General features: G+C 53.8%; 1 protein-coding gene across 1 annotated transcript in view; it reads left to right on the forward strand.

The window, feature by feature from the left end:
• Positions 1 to 4,593: 4,593 nt before the first annotated feature.
• RAI1 (retinoic acid induced 1) overlaps positions 4,594 to 16,746 on the forward strand; it is a 113,987-nt gene continuing 101,834 nt past the window's right edge. The window contains exon 1 of the mRNA XM_075179200.1: positions 4,594 to 4,836. The gene's annotated coding sequence lies outside the window, so the exon portion shown is untranslated. The remainder of the gene's footprint in view (positions 4,837 to 16,746) is intronic.

Below are 16,746 nucleotides of genomic sequence, written 5' to 3' on the forward strand. Positions count from 1 at the left end.
CCAGCGGAGGTGGCTCTTAATTACCCTTCCTCTGGGAGCTCCTTGATTATTATGATGATGATGATAATAATAATAATAATAATAACATGATTAACATATGCAGATTTAATTGTTGAAAATGACCTTCATTTTAGAAAATATATTTGTATAATGCCCCATTAATAATTCTATGTAAATTCTATGTAAAAAAAACTAAATCTGTGTAAATGGTCTGTTCTGCTGTCATTACAGTTGCCAAATGTCCCTACTTTTCTAGGCATAGTCCCAGCTTTTAAAGATATGTCCTGGTAGGTTTCTGTCCCTATAAAGGTTCCTATATATTGACGAACTGCACAGTATAATATCTCGTATTTTATATACTGAATGTGAAAAGATCTTATTCCCTGTGGTTTATATGTTAATATATATATTAAAGATGATTTAATGTGATGAACGTGCACCATGAATCATGCAAACTCTGAATGCAGCCAAAACCTTTATATGGTCAGAAAACTCCTTGGTGACTTCTAATAACCTTATAATTGACTGTAGTGGATGCATTATACAAATTATATAGCAAACTTACAGTACTAAGACATACCCCACAACATTGGTCTCTCTGGCAGCGGGACGGGGGGTGGGGGGTGGTGGCCACTAAACAATGGGGGCGTGGCCATGATACAGCAGCAGGGAACCTTCCAATTTGCCGACCAATCAGGACAAAGCTTCATGTGTTATTAAGCAAAATTTAAATGAGAAGTAAGTAATAGGCAACGAAAGCCGTTTTTTATTGTCCTTTAATAAAATATTCAGGGAAATAAAGTTCTCTGTGCAGAATAAGCGAACAATTTTAGCCGCAGTGGTGGGCTTGGCTCAGCAGCCTATCAGGAACATTTTAAATGGGGAAAAAAGCTGGTAATCCACGGACCCAGCACAAGGTAGCCCACTATAGGGCTGGCCCGGGGGACAGATGCCCCTCTGCCCAGCCAGCCCCTGAGTTGAGGTAATCTAACATGGGTGATATGCGCATATCTATTTAAAGGACAGTGTCCATTTTGTCTTATGACACTAGTGCAAGCCGGGCTCTCTGCTGCCCTCTACAGGAAGATGTGTGTGTGTGACGCTTCTTTCTTCAACCCTGCTATTAAAAAACATGTTTTTTTCAGTCATTCTTACAAATTTTCACTGTCTGCCCTTTAGTGGTTTACGTTTCATCGATCGTTGTCAGTGCACTTACTACAGAGATTTAATTCCCAAATGTTATCCGAACACACAAGACCTTGTTGCTACCCAGAAGACAAACGCCCAAACACAGCTGTATTCAAGTTACAGAATATTACATAACATGGACCTGTCTCTTCATTCCCTTTGCTGACCCAACCTCATTTTCACTCCTACTTACCACATATTTGTTTTTATCAGAAATGAAACATGTTCAAATAAAATGCCATTTTATGGGTAGCTGGCGATGCAAGAATTATGCTCTGAACATGATGTTGGCTGTTGTAAGCTGTCTATTGAAGTATATCCCAGGGGCGCATGCAGGGGGGGTTTCTGGGTCTCCAGAAACCCCTCCCCTCCGTTAACGAAGTACCCCACGCTTCTTTGACCCCCCCCCTAAAAATCCTGCGCGCGCCCCTGTATCCATACTTGCCAACTCTCCCAGAATGCCCGGGAGACTCCAGAACTTCGGGTAGGTCTCCCGGACTCCAGGGAAAGCAGGCAAGTATCCCGCATACTACAACTCAAACCGACGATCACGTCATTTTGGCCCCGCCCCGCGACAAAATGATGCTTTTGTCGCGGGGCGGGACCAAAAAGACGCGATTGACAACGCCCCCGTCCCTCCTGCCCTCCAGCCACGCCCCCTGCCCAGGACCTCCCGGAATGAACGTTTCAAAGGTTGTCAAGTATGAGTATATCTAAATGTTGATAGCTCTTTGCCAGGACACATATAATTTCTAATCAAACTCTTAGCTTCCTGCAGGTATTTGAAAATGAAAGGGGTTAATATACCTTTATTTTTATGAAACAGGGCCGTTTTAATACAGGGGCAATTGCCCGAGGTCCCTAAGGACTGAGGGGTCATTGCATAGGAGGGCCTCCTATCCTAACTGAGATATAAAGTAAAAAAAACAACAACAAACAAATATGAGCATTAACTTTATAATCTAAATCAGTGACGGGTAACCTGATACACTTCAGAGGCCGCACCGCCCCTTCAAAAGGGGGGCGCACATTACCCTTTATTTCAGTATCAAGTTAAAATGATACATTTAATCAAAGAAGGAGACACCTATCTGTAATAACATATCAGCAGCATTTTATACAGTGTTACCGCTATAACAAGCACATCTGACCGTAGGGAGGAGCTGGGGGCTGGAGGAGAACACTAAGAGGGCCGCATGTGTTCCATCACTGATATAAATACTATTGCCTTAAAATGAATCCAAATCCTAAATCTCTTTGGCTGCAGTTGTTGTGGAACTACAAGTCTCAGCATTCTCTATGATCCACATGCTGGACCTCCACAGGTGGCCTATTTTGCCCGGCATCCCGGCCTGGCTTTGCCCAACTTCCAATGTACCTATCACTATATTTGATGATCTGATATATTTTAGCACAGATGTTTAATTGTGATCTAATTTCCTAATTTGAGATGTCCTATAAAGAAATGATATGGTTTTATTGTTACTTGCGCTAAATTTTGTACCGACACCTAGAAATTTATATATTTATAGTTTTGTTGATATATCCCTATAATTATTTTACTGAATGTAGCACTCTGAGAGGAGCACTGCATTGTATGACTTCTGTGGGCTAAGCAAGAGCTCATGTGAAAGTTGTGGTTCTGTCTATATAAATGTCTGCCCATGTTATTATACCTCGTGTAAGACTTAGTTTCACTGTCATAAAATAACAGCTAATATCACTATGTGCCACTAGGAGAGTTGTTGGCAACCTGTGGCTCTCCAGCTGATGTGGCACTACAAGTCCCAGTATGTTTCACACCAGCTGGAAAACCACAGACTACCTAAACTTGCAGTAGGATTACAATCAATGACTGCAGTAATGCATGATTGCATGGGTTAATGAGTTCATTAATGCATGGCTGCACAGGTTAATGATTGCAATAAATGCATGGGTTAATGAATGCAGTAATGCATGGTTGCACAGGTCAATGAAGGCAGTAATGAATGGTTACAAAGATTAATGATTGCCGTAACTCATGGTCGCACAGGGTAAGGATGTCCGTAATGCCTAGTTGCACATGTTGATTATTGCCGTAATGCATGGCCGCACAGGTTAATAATTGCAGTAATGCATTATTGCACAGGCAAATTATTGCAGTAATGCACGGGTTAATGATGGCAGCAGTTGCACGGGTTAGTGATCACAGTAATAACATGGTTGTACGGGTTAGTGATTTCAGTAATGCAGCAATGTAAGGGTTAATGGTTGCAGTAGTTGCATGGGCTAGTGATAGCAATAATGCATGGTTGCATGGACTACTGTTGCAGCGATGCATGCCTGAACATGTTTACACCTTGCATCAATGCATGGTTGCATGGGCCAATGTTTACAGTAATGAATGGTTGCCCGGTTAACGATAGCCGTAATGCATTGTTGCATGGGTTAATGATTGCAGCAATGAATGGTTGTACAGGTTAATGATAGCAGTAATGCAGGGGTTAATGATTGCAGTAGTTGCATGGATTACTGATTACAGTAATGAATGGTTGAACGGGTTAATGATAGCAGTAATGCATGGTGCACAGGCTAATGATTGCAGTAATGAATGGTTGGATGGGTTAATGATTACAGTAATGCAGGGTTGCACTGGTTAATGATAACAGTAATGCATGGTTACAGGGGTTAAAAATTATAGTAATCCATGGGTGCACGGGTTAATGAATGCAGTAGTTCATGGGTGTACGGGTTAATGATTGCAGTAATGCACGGGTTAAGGATAGCAGTAATGCAGGGATGCATGGGTTAAGGATAACAGTGATGCACGGATGCAGGGGGGGTGCTAATGTGGCAGTAATGCATGGATGAACGGGTTAATGATTGCAGTAATGTAGGGATGCACGGGTTAATGAATGCAGTAGTTCATGGTTGTACGGGTTAATGATAGCAGTAATACAGGGATGCACGGGTTAAATATCGCAGTAATGCAGGGGTGCACGGGTTAATGATTGCAGTAATGCAGGGATGCCGGGGCTAATGATAGCAGTAATGCAGGGATGCACGGGTTAACGATAGCAGTAATGCAGGGATGCACGGGTTAATGATAGCAGTAATGCAGGGGTGCACGGGTTAATGATAGCAGTAATGCAGGGGTACACGGGTTAATGATAGCAGTAATGCAGGGATGCACGGGTTATTGATAGCAGTAATGCAGGGATGCACGGGTTAATTATAGCAGTAATACAGGAATGCACGGGTTAATGATAGCAGTAATGCAGGGGTGCACGGGTTAATGAATGCAGTAGTTCATGGTTGTACGGGTTAACATGATTTGAGGGAGGAGGTAGGGTATTCTGCTATTCTACCACCAGGGGGCAGTGATGGCATTGTCAGGACACCTGGCTCCCCCCTTCCAGACGGATCCCAGGCAGCCTCCTCCGGAAGCCTTTGTACCGATACCAAGAGCTGGAGGGGAACGGGGACAAGTAGGCTGCAGCCTGGTACTGCCCCTCACCTGCCAGCCTGGCACTGCTAGCTGCCTGTCAGGTCTCTTCTGCACCCTGGTCTTGGTGGACCATACATGGCCTGGGGCTGTCTGCACTCCTAGACACCCAGAAGAGAGAGAGAGAGAGAGAGAGAGAGAGAGGATCCCAGTGGTGGGGAGAGGTAAGTCTTGATTTGGGGGGGGGGGGGGTGTTAGGTAATGCAATGTATGTAATTCTTCTCCTTGTTAACCCTATCATCCCAGGTTGTGTGTATACAGCTCTTTTAATCTATATCACTGTGGAGCCAGGCTGTCTGCCAAGGGGCCAGGATACCAACCCACAGTGTGTCGGTGCCAGCTTGTTCTACACAGAGGTGTCATTTATAAAGATAGATTAGCATTGTCTGGTCAATGATGTCATACATGGTGTTGATATAGACATTATACCAGAGTAACTAAGGTTGGCAATCTGTGACCCTAAATCTATTGTGGAGCTACAAGACCCAGCAGAGGCTTTCAGGGTATGCTGGGACTTATAGTTCCACAACAGCTGAAGGTTCCTTACGTCCGCTGATGTCAGCCTGCCTGCTGATATTTGTCTAAAATACATAGATAACGTTTGGAGGGCAAGAACCTTAAGGTAAACATGATGCTAGCAACATAAACTACATACAGCAGCAGTGAAAAAAAAATAGGATGTGAGTCTGCCTGACGTAGATAGATTGGTGACTTGTACTGGTGGGTGACCCCAGGGAACAAGGAGCTTGGGAAATGTTGCGGCAGGTGTGAGCTGAGCACAGGTGGGTGTCTGTTTACCTGTCACATGGCTTATATATACAGTCAGCTCATTGTAGTCTTCTGCTTTGTACTCTATTACATACAGGGGTGATTTATCTATAAGAATGAGCAGTTTGCAGCGTGAGGTGTGGCATGGGAGCCAGGCTCATAGCTGTGGCTACCCAATTTACTGTCGCCCAGAAGACTCGGCTTGCATTGGGGGGAAAAGATAATGCTAATATTTGTATGTGTATGTATATATATATATATATATATATATATATATATATATATACACACACCTCTCTTTCTGACACTTGAGTTGTAGCATTGCTGTTTATTTCTCTTCAGGGATTTATGGCAATGGGTGGCAACAAGGATGTGTTCTGCATGCCAGGTACTGTTTACCGCTAACCACGTTTGGTAACATTTGATTGGCAGCATTCAATGGCAGTATTTTTCTTTTTAAATAAACATTCCGGTGTAAAGGTTGTGGCCGGTCATCGCAGTGACATAATCTTGGTGATAACTTTTTTTTCTCAGGGTGTGGTTAGAGTTTATATATATTTCCATTAAACCTATCTGCATGCCAAGGAGATATATATTCTGCAGCCTTTCGGAGGTTACAGTGGCAGTGCCAACACCACCCTCTGCCCACACTCAGCCAGCATGAAGGGAAGTAAAAGCCCATTTGTAAAAAATACTTTTAAATATTAAAATAAAAATATCAATGTAAGTGTTGTTGTTTCCCCCCCCCCACTGATGACCCTGTTCAATTTTCCAAATATCTAGCTGTGGTATTCAGGTTCAGAACCAGTCGTTCCCAAGTCGTACCCAACTGGAAAAAGAGGTTATTGTCTGACCTACCCGAAAAACACAACTAGATCCACCCAGATCATGTCCTTCTAGGGTCAGACTTTTTTGGTCAGCCTATGCCCCTTTTGGTTACCAGCAACAGGAACACTTCCAGGAAAGCTGGGACTGTTCACAGGTATGCCAGCTTAGCCACATCATACAGGCTGGCATGATGTAGTTCCTTAAGCCGGGGCGACTAAAGCCGGTGCATTACAAGCTGCCATTGGTGTCACCTGATGTTTCCAAAATGGACAGAACAGGGACAGTGGGGTATGTGCCATTATCCAGCCCCTACCCCCCGGCACCCTTTCTTGATTCCAGCCATACATCATTGCCGAATCCAACAGGTCAGAACGTTCCCAGCTCTGGCCGTCAGTATGGGATTCATCTGCAATCTGTCAGGACTGCCAGAAACCGGACTGTAAGAACACTGCCCTACATTATAATATTTCCTTTATAACAATTAGTGATCTGTAATAAAGTTAAAATTTGCTTTTCTTATCCCTGTATTCCCACAATTTGTTTGCTACCTATGACAATAACACAGGAATACTTAAAGTCTTAAAGTCACATTAGACCCATTTTTTAAAGCTTCCCCATACAATTTATTTAGCAGAATTATACAAAATATATGTTTCCATAGACAATTGTACATATGGGCCTTTAGTACATTTGGAGACAGCACCTACTAAAAAAACAGCAGTTAAACAGCTCATTATGAGCATCACCATTGTTGTTGTCAAATAGGATGAGATCTTTTACTAGACATGAGTGATAGATAGATATATATATATATATATATATATATATATATAATAATGATAAAAATAAATTTAATAAAAATGTATCTTTATATATCTCAGGTCTTCAATCAAAATGGAGGTTTAATCCACAAGTGTCAAGCAATCTCTACCCCTTCCAGCTTTTTCTCTCTCCCAATCCTCCTCATCGTTCTCTCTCTCCCCGTCCTTCTCCTCCTCCTCGTTCTCTCTCTCCCCCCTCCTTCTCCTCCTCGTTCTCTCTCTCCCCCCTCCTCCTCCTCCTCGTTCTCTCTCTCCCCCCCCTCCTCCTCCTCCTCGTTCTCTCTCTCCCCCCCTCCTCCTCCTCCTCGTTGTCTCTCTCCTCCCTCCTCCTCCTCTCGTTGTCTCTCCTCCTCCCTCCTCCTCCTCGTTGTCTCTCTCCTCCCTCCTCCTCCTCGTTGTCCCTCTCCTCCCTCCTCCTCCTCGTTGTCCCTGCTCCTCCTCCTCGTTCTCCCTGCTCCTCCTCGTTCTCCCTCCTCCTTCTCGTTCTTCCTCCTCCTCCTCGCTCTCCTCTCCTCCTCCTCGTTCTCCCTCTTCTGCTCCTCCTCCTCGTGCTCCCTCTCCTCCTCGTTCTCCCTCTCCTCCTCCTCCTCGTGCTCCCTCTCTCTCCACCTCCTCCTCCTCCTCCTCGTGCTCCTCCTCCTCCTCCTCGTGCTCCCTCTCCTCCTCCTCCTCCTCCTCCTCCTTCCTTCTCCCTCTCCTCCTCCTCCTCTCCTCCTCCTCCTTCTCCTCATGCTCCCTCTCCTCCTCCTCCTCCTCCTTCTCCCTCTCCTCCTCCTCCTCCTCCTCTCTCCCTCTCCTCTCCTCCTCCTTCTCCTCTCCTCTCCTTCTCCCTCTCCTCCTCCTCCTCCTTCTCCCTCTCCTCCTCCTTCTCCCTCTCCTCTCCTCCTCCTCCTTCTCCCTCTCTCCTCCTCCTCCTTCTCCTCCTCCTCCTCTCCTCTTCTCCCTCTCCTCCTCCTCCTTCTCCTTCTCCTCCTCCTCCTCCTCCTCCTCTTCTCCCTCTCCTCCTCCTCCTCCTTCTCGTGCTCCCTCTCCTCCTCCTCCTCTTCTTGTGCTCCCTCTCCTCCTCCTCCTTCTCCCTCTCCTCCTCCTTCTCCCTCTCCTCCTCCTTCTCCCTCTCCTCCTCCTTCTCCCTCTCCTCCTCCTTCTCCCTCTCCTCCTCCTTCTCCCTCTCCTCCTCCTCCCTCTCCTCCTCCTTCTCCCTCTCCTCCTCCTTCTCCCTCTCCTCCTCCTCCTCCCTCTCCTCCTCCTCCTCACCCTCCTCCTCCTCCTTCTCCCTCTCCTCCTCCTCCTCCTCCTTTTCCCTCGTCTCCTCCTTCTCCCTCTCCTCCTCCTCCTCCTTCTCCCTCTCCTCCTCCTCCTCTCCTTCTCCTCTCCTCCTCCTCCTCCTCCTTCTCCCTCTCCTCCTCCTCCTCCTCCTTCTCCCTCTCCTCCTCCTCCTCTCCTCCTCCTCCTCCTTCTCCCCTCTCCTCCTCCTCCTCCTTCCTCTCGTGCTCCCTCTCCTCCTCCTCCTCTTCTTGTGCTCCCTCTCCTCCTCCTCCTTTCTCCCTCTCCTCCTCCTCCTTCTCCTCCTCCTCCTCCTCCTTCTCCCTCTCCTCCTCCTCCTCCTTCTCGTGCTCCCTCTCCTCCTCCTCCTCCTTCTCGTGCTCCCTCTCCTCCTCCTCCTTCTCCCTCTCCTCCTCCTTCTCCCTTTCCTCTTCCTTCTCCCTCTCCTCCTCATTCTCCCTCTCCTCCTCCTCTCCCTCTCCTTCTCCTTCTCCCTCTCCTCCTCCTTCTCCCTCTCCTCCTTCTTCTCCCTCTCCTCCTTCTTCTCCCTCTCCTCCTTCTTCTCCCTCTCCTCCTCCTTCTCCCTCTCCTCCTTCTTCTCCCTCTCCTCCTTCTTCTCCCTCTCCTCCTTCTTCTCCCTCTCCTCCTTCTTCTCCCTCTCCTCCTTCTTCTCCCTCTCCTCCTTCTTCTCCCTCTCCTCCTTCTTCTCCCTCTCCTCCTCCTCCCTCTCCTCCTCCTCCTCCCTCTCCTCCTCCTCCTCCCTCTCCTCCTCCTTCTCCCTCTCCTCCTCCTCCTCCTCCTTCTCCTCTCCTCCTCCTCCTCCTCCTCCTTCTCCCTCTCCTCCTCCTCCTCTTTCTCCCTCTCCTCCTCCTCCTCCTCCTCCTCTCTCCTCCTCCTCCTCCTTCTCCCTCTCCTCCTCCTCCTCCTTCTCCCTCTCCTCCTCCTCCTCCTTCTCCTCTCCTCCTCCTCCTCCTTCTCCCTCTCCTCCTCCTCCTCCTTCCCTCTCCTCTCCTCCTCCTCTCCTCTCTCCTCCTCCTTCTCCTCTCCTCCTCCTCCTCCTCCTCCTTCTCCCTCTCCTCCTCCTCCTCCTTCTCCCTCTCCTCCTCCTCCCTCCTTCTCCCTCTCCTCCTCTCTCCTCTCTCATGCTCCCTCTCCTCCTCCTCCTCTTCTCGTGCTCCCTCTCCTCCTCCTCCTCTTCCTCTTCTCGTGCTCCCTCGCCTCCTCCTCCTCGTGCTCCCTCTCCTCCTCCTCCTCCTCCTCGTGCTCCTCTCCTCCTCCTCCTCCTCTCCTCTTCTCGTGCTCTCTCTCGTCCTCTCTCTGCTCATCTCCTCCTCCTCCTTCTCCCTCTCCTCCTCCTTCTCCCTCTCCTCCTCCTTCTCCCTCTCCTCCTCCTTCTCCCTCTCCTCCTTCTCCTCTCTCCTCCTCCTCCTCCTTCTCCCTCTCCTCCTCCTTCTCCCTCTCCTCCTCCTTCTCCCTCTCCTCCTCCTTCTCCCTCTCCTCCTCCTTCTCCCTCTCCTCCTCCTTCTCCCTCTCCTCCTCCTTCTCCCTCTCCTCCTCCTTCTCCTCTCCTCCTCCTTCTCTCCCTCTCCTCTCCTTCTCCTCCTCCTCCTCCTTCTCCTCTCTCTCTCCTCCTCCTCCTCCTTCTCTCCTCTCCTCCTCCTCCTTCTCCCTCTCCTCCTCCTTCTCCTTCTCCCTCTCCTCCTCCTTCTCCTTCTCTTCTCCTCTCCTCCTCCTTCTCCTTCTCCCTCTCCTCCTCCTCCTCTCTCTTCACGTGCTCCCTCTCCTCCTCCTCCTCTTCCTCTTCACGTGCTCCCTCTCCTCCTCCTCCTCTTCCTCTTCACGTGCTCCCTCTCCTCCTCCTCCTCTCCTCTTCACGTGCTACCTCTCCTCCTACTCCTCTTCCTCTTCACGTGCTCCCTCTCCTCCTCCTCCTCCTCCTCGTGCTCCCTCTCCTCCTCCTCCTCCTCGTGCTCCCTCTCCTCCTCCTCCTCCTCGTGCTCCCTCTCCTCCTTCTCCTCCTCTCGTGCTCCCTCTCCTCCTTCTCCTCCTCATGCTCCCTCTCATCCTCCTCTTGCTTCTTCTCGTGCTCCCTCTCCTCCTCCTCCTGCTCCTCCTCTTCTCCCTCTCCTCCTCCTTCTCCCTCTCCTCCTCCTTCTCCCTCTCCTCCTCCTTCTCCTCTCCTCCTCTTTCTCCTCTCTCCTCCTCCTTCTCGTGCTCCCTCTCCTCCTCCTCCTCCTGCTCTTCGTGCTCCCTCTCCTCCTCCTCCTCCTCCTCCTCCTGCCTTCTCATGCTCCCTCTCTTCCTCTCCTCCTCCTCTCGTTCTCCTCCTCCTCCTCCTCTCCTCGTTCTCACCTCCTCCTCCTCCTCGTTCTCCCTCCTCCTCCTCCTCCTCGTGCTCCCTCTCCTCTCCTCCTCCTCGTGCTCCCTCTCCTCCTCCTCCTCCTCTCCTAGTGCTCCCTCTCCTCCTCCACCTCCTCCTTCTCATGCTCCCTCTCCTCCTCCTCCTCCTCCTCCTCCTCCTCCTCCTCCTCCTCGTGCTCCCTCTCCTCCTCCTCTCGTGCTCCATCTCCTCCTCCTCCGTGCTCCCTCTCCTCCTCCTCCTCCTCCTCCTAGTGCTCCCTCTCCTCCTCCACCTCCTCCTTCTGTGCTCCCTCTCCTCCTCCTCCTCTTCCTCCTTCTCGTGCTCCCTTTCCTCCTCCTCCTCCTCCTCCTCCTCGTGCTCCCTCTCCTCCTCCTCGTGCTCCCTCTCCTCCTCCTCCTCCTCGTGCTCCCTCTCCTCCTCCTCCTCCTCCTAGTGCTCCCTCTCCTCCTCCACCTCCTCCTTCTCGTGCTCCCTCTCCTCCTCCTCCTCTTCCTCCTTCTCGTGCTCCCCTTCCTCCTCCTCCTCTTCCTCCTTCTCGTGCTCCTTTCCTCCTCCTCCTCCTCCTCGTGCTCCCTCTTCCTCTCCTCCTTCGTGCTCCCTCTCCTCCTCCTCCTCCCTCCTAGTGCTCCTTTCCCTCCTCACCTCCTCTCCTTCTCGTGCTCCTCTCTCCTCTCCTCCTCCTCCTCTCTCCTCCTCCTCCTTCTCTGCTCCCTCTCCTCCTCCTCCTCCTCCTCCTCCTCCTCGTGCTCTCTCTCCTCCTCCTCTTCCTCCTCGTGCTCCCTCTCCTCCTCTTCCTCCTCGTGCTCCCTCTCCTCCTCTTCCTCTCTCGTGCTCCCTCTCCTCCTCTTCCTCCTCGTGCTCCCTCTCCTCCTCTTCCTCCTCGTGCTCCCTCTCCTTCTCCTCCTCCTCGTGCTCCCTCTCCTCCTCCTCCTCCTCCTCCTCGTGCTCCCTCTCCTCCTCCTCCTCGTGCTCCCTCTCCTCCTCCTCCTCGTGCTCCCTCCTCCTCCTCTTCTCCTCGTGCTCCCTCTCCTTCTCCTCCTCCTCGTGCTCCCTCTCCTCCTCCTCCTCCTCCTCGTGCTCCCTCTCCTCCTCCTCCCTCGTGCTCCCTCTCCTCCTCCTCCTCGTGCTCCCTCCTCCTCCTCTTCCTCCTCGTGCTCCCTCTCCTCCTCTTCCTCCTCGTGCTCCCTCTCCTCCTCTTCTCCTCGTGCTCCCTCTCCTCTCCTCCTCGTGCTCCCTCTCCTCCTCCTCCTCCTCCTCCTCCTCCTCCTCCTCGTGCTCCCTCTCCTCCTCGTGCTCCCTCTCCTTCTCCTCCTCCTCGTGCTCCCTCTCCTCGTCCTCCTCGTGCCCCCTCTCCTCCTCCTCCTCGTGCTCCCTCTCCTCCTCCTCCTAGTGCTCCCTCTCCTCCTCCACCTCCTCCTTCTCGTGCTCCCTCTCCTCCTCTCCTCTTCCTCCTTCTCGTGCTCCCTTCCTCCTCCTCCTCCTCCTCCTCTCGTGCTCCTCTCCTCCTCCTCGTGCTCCCTCTCCTCCTTCTCGTGCTCCCTCTCCTCCTCCTCCTCGTGCTCCCTCTCCTCCTCCTCCTCCTAGTGCTCCCTCTCCTCCTCCACCTCCTCCTTCTCGTGCTCCCTCTCCTCCTCCTCCTCCTCCTCCTCCTCCTCCTTCTCGTGCTCCCTCTCCTCCTCTCCTCTCCTCCTCCTTCTCGTGCTCCCTCTCCTCCTCCTCCTCCACCTCCTCCTCCTTCTTCTTCTCCTCCTCCTCCTGCTCCGTCTCCTCCTCCTCCTCCTCCTGCTCCCTCTCCTTCTCCTCCTCTCTCGTGCTCCTCTCCTTCTCCTCTTACTCGTGCTCCCTCTCCTCCTCCTCCTCCTTCTCCTCCTCCTCGCGCTCCCTCTCCTCCTCCTCCTCCTCCTTCTCGCTCCTCCTCCTCCACCTCCTCCTCCTTCTTCTTCTCCTCCTCCTCCTGCTCCGTCCTCCTCCTCCTCCTCCTCCTGCTCCCTCTCCTTCTCCTCCTCCTCGTGCTCCCTCTCCTTCTCCTCTTCCTCGTGCTCCCTCCTCCTCCTCCTCCTCTCCTCCTTCTCGTGCTCCCTTCCTCCTCCTCCTCCTCCTCGTGCTCCCTCTCCTCTTCCTCGTGCTCCCTCTCCTCCTCCTCCTCGTGCTCCCTCTCCTCCTCCTCCTCCTCCTCCTAGTGCTCCTCTCCTCCTCCTCCTCTCCTTCTTCTCGTGCTCCCTCTCCTCCTCCTCCACCTCCTCCTCCTTCTTCTTCTCCTCCTCCTCCTGCTCCCTCTCCTCCTCCTCCTCCTGCTCCCTCTCCTTCTCCTCCTCCTCGTGCTCCCTCTCCTCCTCTCCTCCTCCTCCTCCTCCTCTTCCTCCTCGTGCTCCTTGTGCTCCCTCTCCTTTCCTCTTCCTCCTCGTACTCCCTCTCCTCCTCCTCCTCGTGCTCTCCTCTCCTCCTCCTCCTCCTCCTCCTCCTCCCTCCTCCTCCTCGTGCTCCCTCTCCTCCTCCTCCTTCCTCATGCTCCTTCTCCTCCTTCCTCGTGCTCCCTCTCCTCTCTCCTCCTCGTGCTCCTCTCCTCTATCCTCCTCCTGCTCCCTCTCCTCCTCCTCCTCCTCCTCCTCGTGCTCCTCTCTCCTCCTCCTCCTACTCCTAGTGCTCCCTCTCCTCCTCCACCTCCTCCTCCTAGTGCTCCCTCTCCTCCTCCACCTCCTCCTTCTCGTGCTCCCTCTCCTCCTCCTCCTCCTCCTCCTCTTTCTCGTGCTCCCTCTCTCCTCCTCCACCTCCTCCTCCTCGTGCTCTCTCTCCTCCTCCTCCTCCTCCTCCTCGTGCTCCTCTCCTCTCTCCTCTTCCTCCTCGTGCTCCCTCTCTCTCCTCCTCCTCGTGCTCCCTCTCCTCCTCGTGCTCCCTCTCCTCCTCCTCCTCCTCCTCCTCGTGCTCCCTCTCCTCCTCCTCGTGCTCCCTCTCCTCCTCTCTCCTTCTTGTGCTCCCTCTCCTCCTCCTCCTTTCTTGTGCTCCCTCTCCTCCTCCTCCTTCCTCGTGCTCCTCTCCTCCTCCTCGTGCTCCCTCTTCTCCTCCTCCTCATCCTTCTTCTCTTCTTCTTCTCCTTCTCCTTCTCCTTCTCCTTCTCCTTCTCCTCTCCTTCTCCTCCTCCTCCTCTCCTCCTCCTCCTCCTCCTCCTCCTCCCTCCTCCTTCGCGTGCTCTCTCTCTCCTCCTCCTCTCTCCTCCTCCTCCTCCTCCTTCGCGAGTGCTCTCTCTTCCTCCCTCCTCCTTCGCGTGCTCTCTCTTCTCCTCCTCTCTCCTCCTCCTCCTCCTCTCGTGCTCTCTCTCTCCTCTCCTCCTCCTCCTCCTTCTCCTCCTTCTCGTGCTCTCTCTCCTCCTCCTCCTCCTCCTCCTCCTTCTCCTCCTTCTCGTGCTCTCTCTCCTCCTCCTCCTCCTCCTCTCCTCTCCTTCTCCTCCTTCTCGTGCTCTCTCTCTCCTCCTCCTCCTCCTCCTCCTCCTTCTCTCCTCCTCTCGTGCTCTCTCTCCTCCTCCTCCTCTCCTCCTCCTCCTCCTCCTCTCGTGCTCTCTCTCCTCCTCCTCCTCCTCCTCCTCCTCCTTCTTGTGCTCTCTCTTCTCCTCCTCCTCCTTCTCGTGCTCTCTCTTCTCCTCCTCCTCTCCTCCTCCTCCTCCTCCTCCTCCTCCTCTTCTGTGCTCTCTCATCTCCTCCTCCTCCTTCTCGTGCTCTCTCTCTCTCCTCCTCCTTCTCGTGCTCTCTCTTCTCCTCCTCCTCCTTCTCGTGCTCTCTCTTCTCCTCCTCCTTCTCCTCCTCCTCCACCTCCTTCTCGTGCTCTCTCTCCTCTTCCTCCTCCTTCTCGTGCTCTCTTCTCCTCCTCCTCCTCGTGCTCCCTCTCCTTTCCTTCTCCTCCTCCTCGTGCTCCCTCTCCTCCTCCTCCTCCTCCTCGTGCTCCCTCTCCTCCTCGTGCTCCCTCTCCTCCTCCTCCTCGTGCTCCCTCCTCCTCCTCTTCCTCCTCGTGCTCCCTCCTCTCCTCTTCCTCCTCGTGCTCCCTCTCCTCTCCTCCTCCTCGTGCTCCCTCTCCTCCTCTCCTCCCTGCTCCGTCTCCTTCTCCTCCTCCTCGTGCTCCCTCTCCTCCTCCTCCTCCTCCTCCTCCTCCTCCTCGTGCTCCTCCTCCTCCTCCTCCTCGTGCTCCCTCCTCCTCCTCCTCCTCGTGCTCCCTCCTCCTCCTCCTCCTCCTCGTTCTCCTCCTCCTCTCCTCCTCGTTCTCCTCCTCCTCCTCCTCGTGCTCCTCTCCTCCTCCTCCTCGTGCTCCTCTCCTCCTCCTCCTCCTCCTCCTCCTCCTCCTCCTCCTCCTAGTGCTCCCTCTCCTCCTCCACCTCCTCCTTCTCATGCTCCCTCTCCTCCTCCTCCTCCTCCTCCTCCTTCTCCTCCTCCTCCTCCTCCTCCTCCTCCTCGTGCTCCTCTCCTCCTCTCCTCGTGCTCCGTCTCCTCCTCCTCCTCGGCTCCTCTCTCCTCCTCCTCCTCCTCCTCGCTCCTCCCTCTCCACCTCCTCCTCCTCGTGCTCCTCTCCTCCTCCTCCTCTTCCTCCTTCTCGTGCTCCCTTCCTCCTCCTCCTCCTCCTCCTCGTGCTCCCTCTCCTCCTCCTCGTGCTCCTCTCCTCCTCCTCCTCCTCCTAGTGCTCCCTCTCCTCCTCCACCTCCTCCTTCTCGTGCTCCCTCTCCTCCTCCTCCTCCTCCTCCTCCTCCTCCTCCTTCTCGTGCTCCCTCTCCTCCTCCTCCTCCACCTCCTCCTCCTTCTTCTTCTCCTCCTCCTCCTGCTCCGTCTCCTCCTCCTCCTCCTCCTGCTCCCTCTCCTTCTCCTCCTCCTCCTGCTTCCTCTCCTTCTCCTCTTCCTCGTGCTCCCTCTCCTCCTCCTCCTCTTCCTCCTTCTCGTGCTCCCTTTCCTCCTCCTTCTCGTGCTCCCTTTCCTCCTCCTTCTCGTGCTCCCTTTCCTCCTCCTCCTCGTGCTCCCTCTCCTCTTCCTCATGCTCCCTCTCCTCTTCCTCGTGCTCCCTCTCCTCCTCCTCCTCGTGCTCCCTCTCCTCCTCCTCCTCGTGCTCCCTCTCCTCCTCCTCCCCGTGCTCCCTCTCCTCCTCCTCCTCCTTCTTCTCGTGCTCCCTCTCCTCCTCCTCCTCCACCTCCTCCTCCTTCTTCTTCTCCTCCTCCTCCTGCTCCCTCTCCTCCTCCTGCTCCTCTCCTTCTCCTCCTCCTCGTGCTCCCTCTCCTTCTCCTCTTCCTCGTGCTCCCTCCTCCTCCTCCTCCTCCTCCTCCTCCTCCTCTTCCTCCTCGTGCTCCTTGTGCTCCCTCTCCTTTTCCTCTTCCTCCTCGTACTCCCTCTCCTCCTTCTCCTCGTGCTCCCTCTCCTCCTCCTCCTCCTCCTCCTCGTGCTCCCTCTCCTCCTCCTCCTTCCTCATGCTCCTTCTCCTCTTCCTCGTGCTCCCTCTCCTCCTCCTCCTCGGCTCCTCTCCTCCTCCTCCTCGTGCTCCCTCTCTCTCCTCCTCCTCCTACTCCTAGTGCTCCCTCTCCTCCTCCACCTCCTCCTCCTAGTGCTCCCTTTCCTCCTCCACCTCCTCCTTCTCGTGCTCCCTCTCCTCCTCCTCCTCCTCCTCTTTCTCGTGCTCCCTCTCCTCCTCCACCTCCTCCTCCTCGTGCTCCCTCTCCTCCTCCTCCTCCTCCTCTTTCTCGTGCTCCCTCTCCTCCTCCACCTCCTCCTCCTCTCGTGCTCTCTCTCCTCCTCCTCTCTCCTCCTCCTCGTGCTCTCTCTCTCCTCCTCCTCCTCCTACTCCTCGTGCTCTCTCTCCTCCTCCTCCTCACTCCTCGTGCTCCCTCTCCTCCTCTCCTCCTCGTGCTCCCTCTCCTTCTCCTCCTGCTCGTGCTCCCTCTCCTCCCTCTCCTCCTCATGCTCCCTCTCCTCCTCGTGCTCCCTCTCCTCCTCCTCCTCCTCCTCCTCGTGCTCCCTCTCCTCCTCCTCCTCGTGCTCCCTCTCCTCCTTCTCCTTCCTCTGTGCTCC

Source organism: Mixophyes fleayi, chromosome 7, assembly GCF_038048845.1.
Source record: "Mixophyes fleayi isolate aMixFle1 chromosome 7, aMixFle1.hap1, whole genome shotgun sequence".
Classification (NCBI taxonomy): Eukaryota; Metazoa; Chordata; class Amphibia; order Anura; family Limnodynastidae; genus Mixophyes; species Mixophyes fleayi.